The 8,132-nt window shown below is 40.2% G+C and overlaps 1 non-coding gene across 1 annotated transcript; it reads right to left on the reverse strand.

Annotated features, from left to right (window-relative positions):
* Positions 1–4,105: 4,105 nt before the first annotated feature.
* Positions 4,106–4,213, reverse strand: LOC111766881 (U6 spliceosomal RNA). The gene has a single exon (XR_002798817.2). It is a non-coding gene; the product is annotated as a U6 spliceosomal RNA (small nuclear RNA).
* Between the last annotated feature and the right edge of the window lie 3,919 nt (positions 4,214–8,132).

The following is an 8,132-nucleotide window of genomic DNA, read 5'->3' on the forward strand; positions in this document are numbered from 1 at the left end:
AGTATTTTAAAGTGTCACCTTAAGCAAGGGAAAGAAACAAGTCTCTAAAAAACCAAAATATAAGGTTACTTTTTTTTTTTTCGGTTTGCTTCCCTAAGAAAGGAACAAATCCCAGGAACAAATAACTTGTCCTACTGTGTTCCAGCCCAAGAGGACACAAAGATGAGGAAGACATCTCTGTCCTTGAGCAGCTCACAGACAGACACAAATGGATGAAACGGAACCCACATGGGGCTATCAGAGAAACAGAGTCCAAAGGCAGAAAAGGTGGGTCCCAGGAGGGACAAGAGCCAGGCACAGAGGGTCAGGGATCGCGGTGTCTCTGGTTCTCTGGTTCTACTTTGTATGTCTGTGTTTCTGTGTATATGCCCACCTCATTGATATTCTCTCTCTCTCTCTGTCTCTCTCTCTCTCTCTCTCTCTCTCTGTCTCTCCAGAGAGAGTCAAGTGGAGGTAGAGGAAAGCCAAGGTAAAAAGTTTCCAGGCTAGCACCTGGGGTGACACAGAATCTAGAAAGTTCTGCTGTGTTCAAGGTATGAACATAGAGTCCTGGAATACTGGAGTGGATAGGGGAGGAAAGAAAAGAGGTGAAAGAGCTAGACAGTGAGAAGCAGATTGGTCTTAATTCTATAGGCTGTGGGGACCTAGTGAGTTAATAAGCAAAGATGGTGATATTTTTAAGGGAGTGCTCTCGGGCGTCAACGTGGAGGCAAGCCTACACACATGACTCTTGACCTTTTCAAGAGTGTATAACTAAATGCGGGACTTTCAGCCTCAAAAAAGTATGTGGAAACACAAATGAGAGGATGACTTCAGTCCACTCTGACTTATGTCTAACTGAATTTATTACAAACTTTAGAACTTCAGCTTTTATTAAATTATTAGCAATGCATCACATAATTGTTCGTGAATCATGATATCAGTGTGAGACTGCTGGAGTAGGGATGGTCATTTTTGTTCCATAGATGCCTCGTTTCTGGGGAGGTGTCCTAGGAATATGGGATGGGTCTCAGATCCCCTTTCCACACGTGCACTTCAACCAGAGCAGTGGCACTTTCGCCTTATCATTGATCTTTAATCAAAACTTTGTTGCAAGCTAATGTTCCACTGTGTTAAAAAAAAATTGTTTGCAATGATTAGAAAAGGGTGAGATTGGAGGCAGATAAATCAAATAGATAATTCTGATCTTCTGAGTGAGAAATAATAAAATTAGTTCAGCTAAATATAGTTGACTGAATGTATTAAACCTCATAAACCAATGAATTACCTTGCTCAAGATATGAAGTATTTCCATAATGCATGTAATAGGAAAAACCACACACAAAATAATTTATTTTGTGGTGACATGAAATATAAGTGAATTATAGACAGAGTTATATATTAGAATAGGGCTTCTCACATGTTAATGTGCATGTATATTAATTGGATATTTTGTTAAAGTGCAGATTCTGATTCACACAGTCTGAGATGGGACCTGAGATTCTGCGTTTTTAACAAATTTCAAGGAATGCTGGTGCTACAGGTCCATGGATCACACTTTGAGGTATTAGAGATTCCCACAAATAATTTAAAGATTTAAAAAATATTCCTAGATGAAGTGTACATGGAAGTATTAAAGAAGCATGATATATATAGATATTTAGAAATTAGATGATAGATAATAGATAAATAGATGATGGATGGACGAATGGATGAATGGATAATTGATTAGATGATAGCTCGATAGCTAGAATGATATAACAAGTATAGCAGAATGTTAAATGTTGGTAAATCTGGGTATCTGAGTGAGGGGTATGCTGGAGTTCTCTGTTGTTTGTATATTATTTTTGCAACTTTCCTGTAGCTTTGAAATTATTTCAAAATTTAAAATATATATCCCTAAGGCAGATGAAGGACCACGGTCTTTGAAGCCAGAGGCCCTTGAATTTAAATGCAGGTTTCATCACTTACATGCTGACCTCTCAGTGTGTTTCCTCATCTGTGCTAATGATGGTATGGTACTAACCCATCGAGTTGTTTTAAGGATTAATTGAGATAACACAGACAAAGGAATTAGCACAACACCTAGTTTATAGTACTAGTAGAGTAAATGCTAGTTATATTATTGTTATTTTCTAACAGCCAATTTTATAAGAGACTGATCCACAAATTTCCTTTATCAGAATCATCGTGGTGCTAGTTTAACATACAGATCTCTGGACTCCACATCAAATCTACTGAATCAGAATCTCTGAGTGAGGACCTCAGAAAAATGCATTTTTAACAAACTCCTTGGATAACTATTCTGCACACTAAAGCTGAATGCCCTATGCATGCCTGGCTAAACGTGGTCAGAACCACTTCCAAAGAACACTGCTTTAGCATGCAGAGCCAAACCTTGGCTATGACCATCGACCTGGCTTCTGTGACAGGTGAAAGGGGAAAGGCAGAGTGGTTGAGGAATGAGCAAGGTGTACTTTTTTCACTGGGCTACAGTGATCTAGAATGTAATGTTTTTCAGAACTGAAGGAGAAATCCATGCTCTACTTCACTGTATCCTTGTCAGGTAAAGCAACCAATGTCCTAAGACCAAAAAATAATCCATTCTGGGCCTCCTTCCTTCTCCTACTTTCACACAAGTTTTCTTGCCAAGGTAAGTAAGTGGTACCACGTCCTTTCGGGCCAATCCAGGACAAAACTGACTCTGGACTGAATATCAAAGAAGGTCCAAGTTATTTCTGAGGCCTTTCCACGTTGCCTTTGTTGTTGTTTTTTCCTTTATCCCTCGTCCTAAGGCCTGCCCTCTCTAATGCCCTGGTGCCTCATGTCGTCTCGTTTCCTAAGTCCCCACTGCATTTTGTTCTCCCTCTCCACGTCTCCTTCCTACCCTGGCATGCAATTGACTTCAGTAGCAGTGTAGAGATAAGCAGGTGATTGGGTGGATAGCCTTTAGGGGAAACAGTGGGCTGGACAGAAGTCCTACCTGGAAGGAGTTTGACCCATCTCAGTGATGAGGGAGACCAGAGCTGGTACTAACTATGGCCAAAGCCAGGGCTTTATTTAAGAAGCTGGGAGGAATGTGCTCTAGTACACGGTTATATGACCAGTGTCGTCCCCAGAATAATAGAGTATAACTCTCTATATATATACTTTGTATAACTTTGTCCTAGAAAAAGAAGATAATCATTACTAATTGTCTATCACAGCCATAGAGATATCTGAAAAACAGTTTGAAAGATTGTTTTTGGTCAAGTGAACTTCTCAGTGAACCTGCCAAGGGCTATTATTCAATTTTTTTTTAGGTAAACTTTATTTCAACTCCAAAAATTAAAATAACAGACAAAAGACAGCTTAACAAATCATGGAGGCATTACTCTAAAAAACTCTGTCCAGGCACATTTATCTTATTTAATCCTAAAAAAAAAAAGCAACTCATTTGTTTCCCCAGTGTTCAGAAAGATGCATAAATGAGCACAGATTGGTTAAATGACATAACGAAGGTCTCCTTGTTAATGAAGAAAATGAAGAAAGAAAAATGCTTGATTATCTTCACATCTCATAAAACTAAGTCCTGTATTCTTTTTTGACCATCATTGATATAGTACCTTCTTTGGCTTTGCTACAAAATTATTGCAATCTTACTGTTAACTATAGTCTATAAGTACATTAATTGTGCTTTTCCATGTATCGTCATATTCTTAACACCTTAAAGTAGAGCAACATCTTGTATTTATATTATTAACCACAGTTCTCATCTACCACTAAAATTACTATGCTATATAGTCCCTAGATTATCCTCTAGCTGTCTTTCTTATTTATTTATTTATTCCTCCCGCCTCCCTCCATTGTCTGCTCTCAATGTTCATTTGCTGTGTGTTCTTCTGTGTCTGCTTGTATTCTCATTAGGCAGCTCTGGGAACCAATCCTGGGACCTTCTGGAGTGGGAGAGAGGCGATCATTCTCTCGCACCACCTCAGCTCCCTAGCCTGCTGCATCTCTCATTGTCTCTCCTCTGTGTCTTTTTTTTTCCTTATTTTTTTTCTTCTTTATTTTCTTTTAAATGTTACATTCAAAAAATATGAGGTCCCATATTACCCCCACCCCACCCATGCTACCCCTCCCACATCAACGAATGGAACGCTTCACGAATTTGCATGCCGATCTTTGCACAGTGGCCATGCTAACCTTCTCTGTATGGTTCCAATTTTAGTATATGTGCTGCCGAAGCGAGCACCTCTGTCTTTTTTTGTTGCGTCATCTTGCTGCATCAGCTCTCTGCATGGGCCAGCACTCCTGAGTTGGGCAGCACTCCATGTGGGCCAGCTCGCCACATGGGCCAGCTTGCCTTCACCAGGAGGCCCTGGGTATCAAACCCTGGACCTCCTATATGGTAGATGGGAGCCCAATTGCATGAGTCACATCGCTTCCTTAGCTGTCTTTCAATTAACATTAACCTCCCAGTCACAATCACATTTATAAAATAAATCAGCAGTGTATGTTATACTAATTATAATGGGCTACCATTAACTCTACCCATTACCACATATTTACAGTCAACTGTATGAAACATTCTAAGTACATTCAGTATCTGCTCACCCTTCTCAGCCCACATTCTGTCTTCTACTAACCTATATTCTTTTTTTTATTTATTTAATTCCCCTCCCCACCCCCGGTTCTCTGTGTTGTCTGTTCTCTGTGTCTATTTGCTGCCTCTTGTTTCTTTGTCCGCTTCTGTTTTCATCAGCTGCACGGGAAGTGTGGGCGGCACCATTCCTGGGCAGGCTGCACTTTCTTTTGCGCTGGGCGACTCTCCTTACGGGTGCACTCCTTGCGCGTGGGGCTCCCCTACACGGGGACACCCCTGCATGGCAGGGCACTCCTTGCGCGCATCAGCACTGCGCATGGGCCAGCTCCACACGGGTCAAGGAGGCCCGGGGTTTGAACCGTGGACCTCCCATGTGGTAGATGGACGCCCTAACCACTGGACCAAGTCCGTTTCCCCTAACCTATATTCTATGGTTTAATTCTGTAAGATTACTCATTGTAGTTAGTTCGTATCACTGAACCATACAATATTTGTCCTTTTGTGTCTAATTTATTTTACTCAACATAATATCCTCAAGGTTCATCCATGTTGTCCTGTGCTTCCCCAGTTCATTTCTTCTTACAGCTGTCTAGTATTCCATCAAATGTATATACCATATTTTGTTCATCTGTTCATTAGTTGATAGGCACTTAGGTTGTGTCCATCCTTTAGCAATTGTGAATAGTGCCACCATGAACATTGGTGTGCAAACACCTGTTCGTGACCTTAATTTCAGTTCTTCTGAATGTATTCTTAGAGGGATTGCCAGATCCCACAACAATTTCTATATTTAGCTTCCTGAGGAACCACCAAGCCATCTTCCACAGAGGTGGTGCCATTTTACACTCCCACCAGCAATGAAGGAGTGTTCCTATTTCTCCATATCTACTCCAGCACTTGTACTTTTCTGTTTTCTTTTTTATATATATAACATATTTAAAATTTTTTATTTATTTTTCCTTCCCCTTCCCTCTCCTCTGCCCTGCTGTTTTTACTGTCTGTGTTCATTCATTTTGTGATCTTCTGTATTTATGTCTCTTTTAGTCTTCTCTTCTTTCTCTGCTAGGATTCACTGGGATTCTATCCTGGGGACCTCTGATGTGGAGAGAGTTTCCCTGCCAGTTGTGCCTCCTCAGATCCTGGTTTCTGCTGTGCTTCCCCTTGACTCTCCCCTTCATCTCTCTTTTGTTGCTTCATCATCTTGCTGTGTGACCGACTTGCATGGGCACTGGTTCACTGCACCCAGCTCACCACGTGGGCACTTGGCACACCATGCAGGCACTGGCTCGCCAAGCAGGCACTTTCTCTTCTTTTTCACACAGGTCCTCCCACATGGTAGGCAGAAGCCCTATCACTTGAGCCACATCTGCTTCCCCTGTTTTCTTAATAATGGGCTTCTGTAAGGCATGAAATGAAATCTCATTATTCAATTAAAAAAATCTCCTTTACCTGTACATATTAGGCAGTCAGCTAACAAAAAGTTTATTGAATGTCTAGCATATGCCAGGCGTCATTCTAGGTTCTGAGGGTAATTCTACATAGATTTCATTTATATTTTTACTTTTAACACATAAATAAGTTAATTTTAGGCAATTATGTAATTATATGTTAACATAAATGGTATGAAAATAAGGAAATAAGATAATGTGACTAGGTATGAGGGTAGAAGTGGTTCAGAGAACCTTTCTGTAAGTAGCATTTAGGTTGAGACCGCCACATAAGGGGAAGAGGTTAGCCATGTGAGCATTCAGGGGAAGAGCATTTGAAGCAAGAAGACAGTCTCTGTAACATACAAAGACTTTGAGATAAGAAACAAGTTTGGCATGTTTTAAAAACAAAATGAAGCCACCTGGTTCATGTTTGTGTTGAATATGTGTGTATTAAGTATCTCAAAACAGATATGATTAGAACCTTGGCAGAATTCATACTTTGGCATCTCCACATTATCAATTACTTTTGTTTTAATTCAGTGAGTATTGAGTGCACCCCAGGTGGTGGGCACTACACTAGATGCAGAAGATAAGAGGTACATCTAAAAATATCTGTCTCGAATAGCTCATGACTAGTGGAGGAGACACATCTGTAAGTGCTAAGTTAAAGCAAACTTCCAAGTGAGTTACAGCGCTAGAGTAGTATGCCACAGAGAGGCTCTGGAAGCTTAGAGGGAAAAGGGCCTAACTCCTCTTGGGAGATACATAGAAAGCTTTTACGTAAGAGGTGACCTTTGAATTGAGCCTTTAAAGATGAACAGGATTTAACAAGATGAATTTCTCCCAGCTAGGCTGTGAACTGGATATTCTGAAAAATCTCCAGTTTCAAAACACCAAAATTGCTGAACCAAATACAATAAACATCCTTTTAAAACCAGGAATTTGGGATAAGGTGTAAGTGCTTAAGCCCCCATTTTCTTGAGAGAATTTGCCAATGTCAAGAGCCCAGAGCCCTGGGGTGAGGCTGGGGTGGGGGCATGCAGGTGACTGGACCCAAGAGAGAAGCTTTGGGTCTGTACAAGGTGGAGAGTAGGAATTGAGACTCCCACAGAAAATAAGGAATCTTGAAGGGCCACACCTTTCTCAATGAAGTAGGAGAGAAACTATCTGCCCCTTAGTAAAGGCAAGGCACATGAAGATGAAACTGGTTTGGCTCAGCCTAGGCTCTGTGGACAATTTTTGAAAAGAAAAAAAGAAAAGTCTTCTGAGAGAATTAGTAACCAGAGCCAGCCCTTCTCTCACCAGATTGGAGTTTGATTACAACACCAACTCAATTTATAACACAAAATTCCCCAAGGCAGTACCATGTACTTCAGGAAGACAGGGTGAAAGACTGGCTAAAATTAGTAGGATTGACTAAGAAGCAATTATCAAGATTCACCCTTAAGATCTGTGTATCTTTCTGTGTGTAAATCATATCCAGTAAAAAAATACTGTTTTCAAAGAAAGAAGAAGAGACACTTCTATCATTAGAGCTATTCCCCAGTCTATGTATCTGGTCAATTTCCCCTAGACTGGAGTTTGTCTCTCTGAAGAGGTTAAAAGACTTTCTGGACTAGATCATATCAGGCATCATTGAGGCTACAAATCCAATAAGCACAAAGAATATGTGAATGTGCACACACAGGATACTGAGACTGCTTTCCTCCTCTTGCTTCACTCTCAGAATAGAGTTTGGCAGCTACAGTCAAAAGATAATGACATTGGAGACTCTCTAATAAAATAACCCAGGTAGATCACCATAAAGAGAAATTTGTAGTTGACAGGTATTCCTATGTATTCAGCACTTCTCAGGTTTTACTTTTCTTCTCTTAAGTATGAGCATATAGCCAAAGATCACTAGATAGATGAGGAGAGTCTTCAATATGGAAGATACAGACCCATTCAAACAAACAAGCAAACAAAAGCAACATACAAAAGTTATCCAAGGGGGGAAATAAAACTGAAAAAGGTAAAAACAAAACAAAAACCTCCTCAGACAAGATATAGCAATCATGAAATAAGAAGAGAATGCTAAAAAAAGAAGACTTCTTAAAATTAAAAATGTGAACGCAGAAATGAAATAGTCAATAGAAGAG

This window comes from Dasypus novemcinctus, chromosome 1 (genome assembly GCF_030445035.2).
Source record: "Dasypus novemcinctus isolate mDasNov1 chromosome 1, mDasNov1.1.hap2, whole genome shotgun sequence".
In the NCBI taxonomy this organism is placed as follows: domain Eukaryota; kingdom Metazoa; phylum Chordata; class Mammalia; order Cingulata; family Dasypodidae; genus Dasypus; species Dasypus novemcinctus.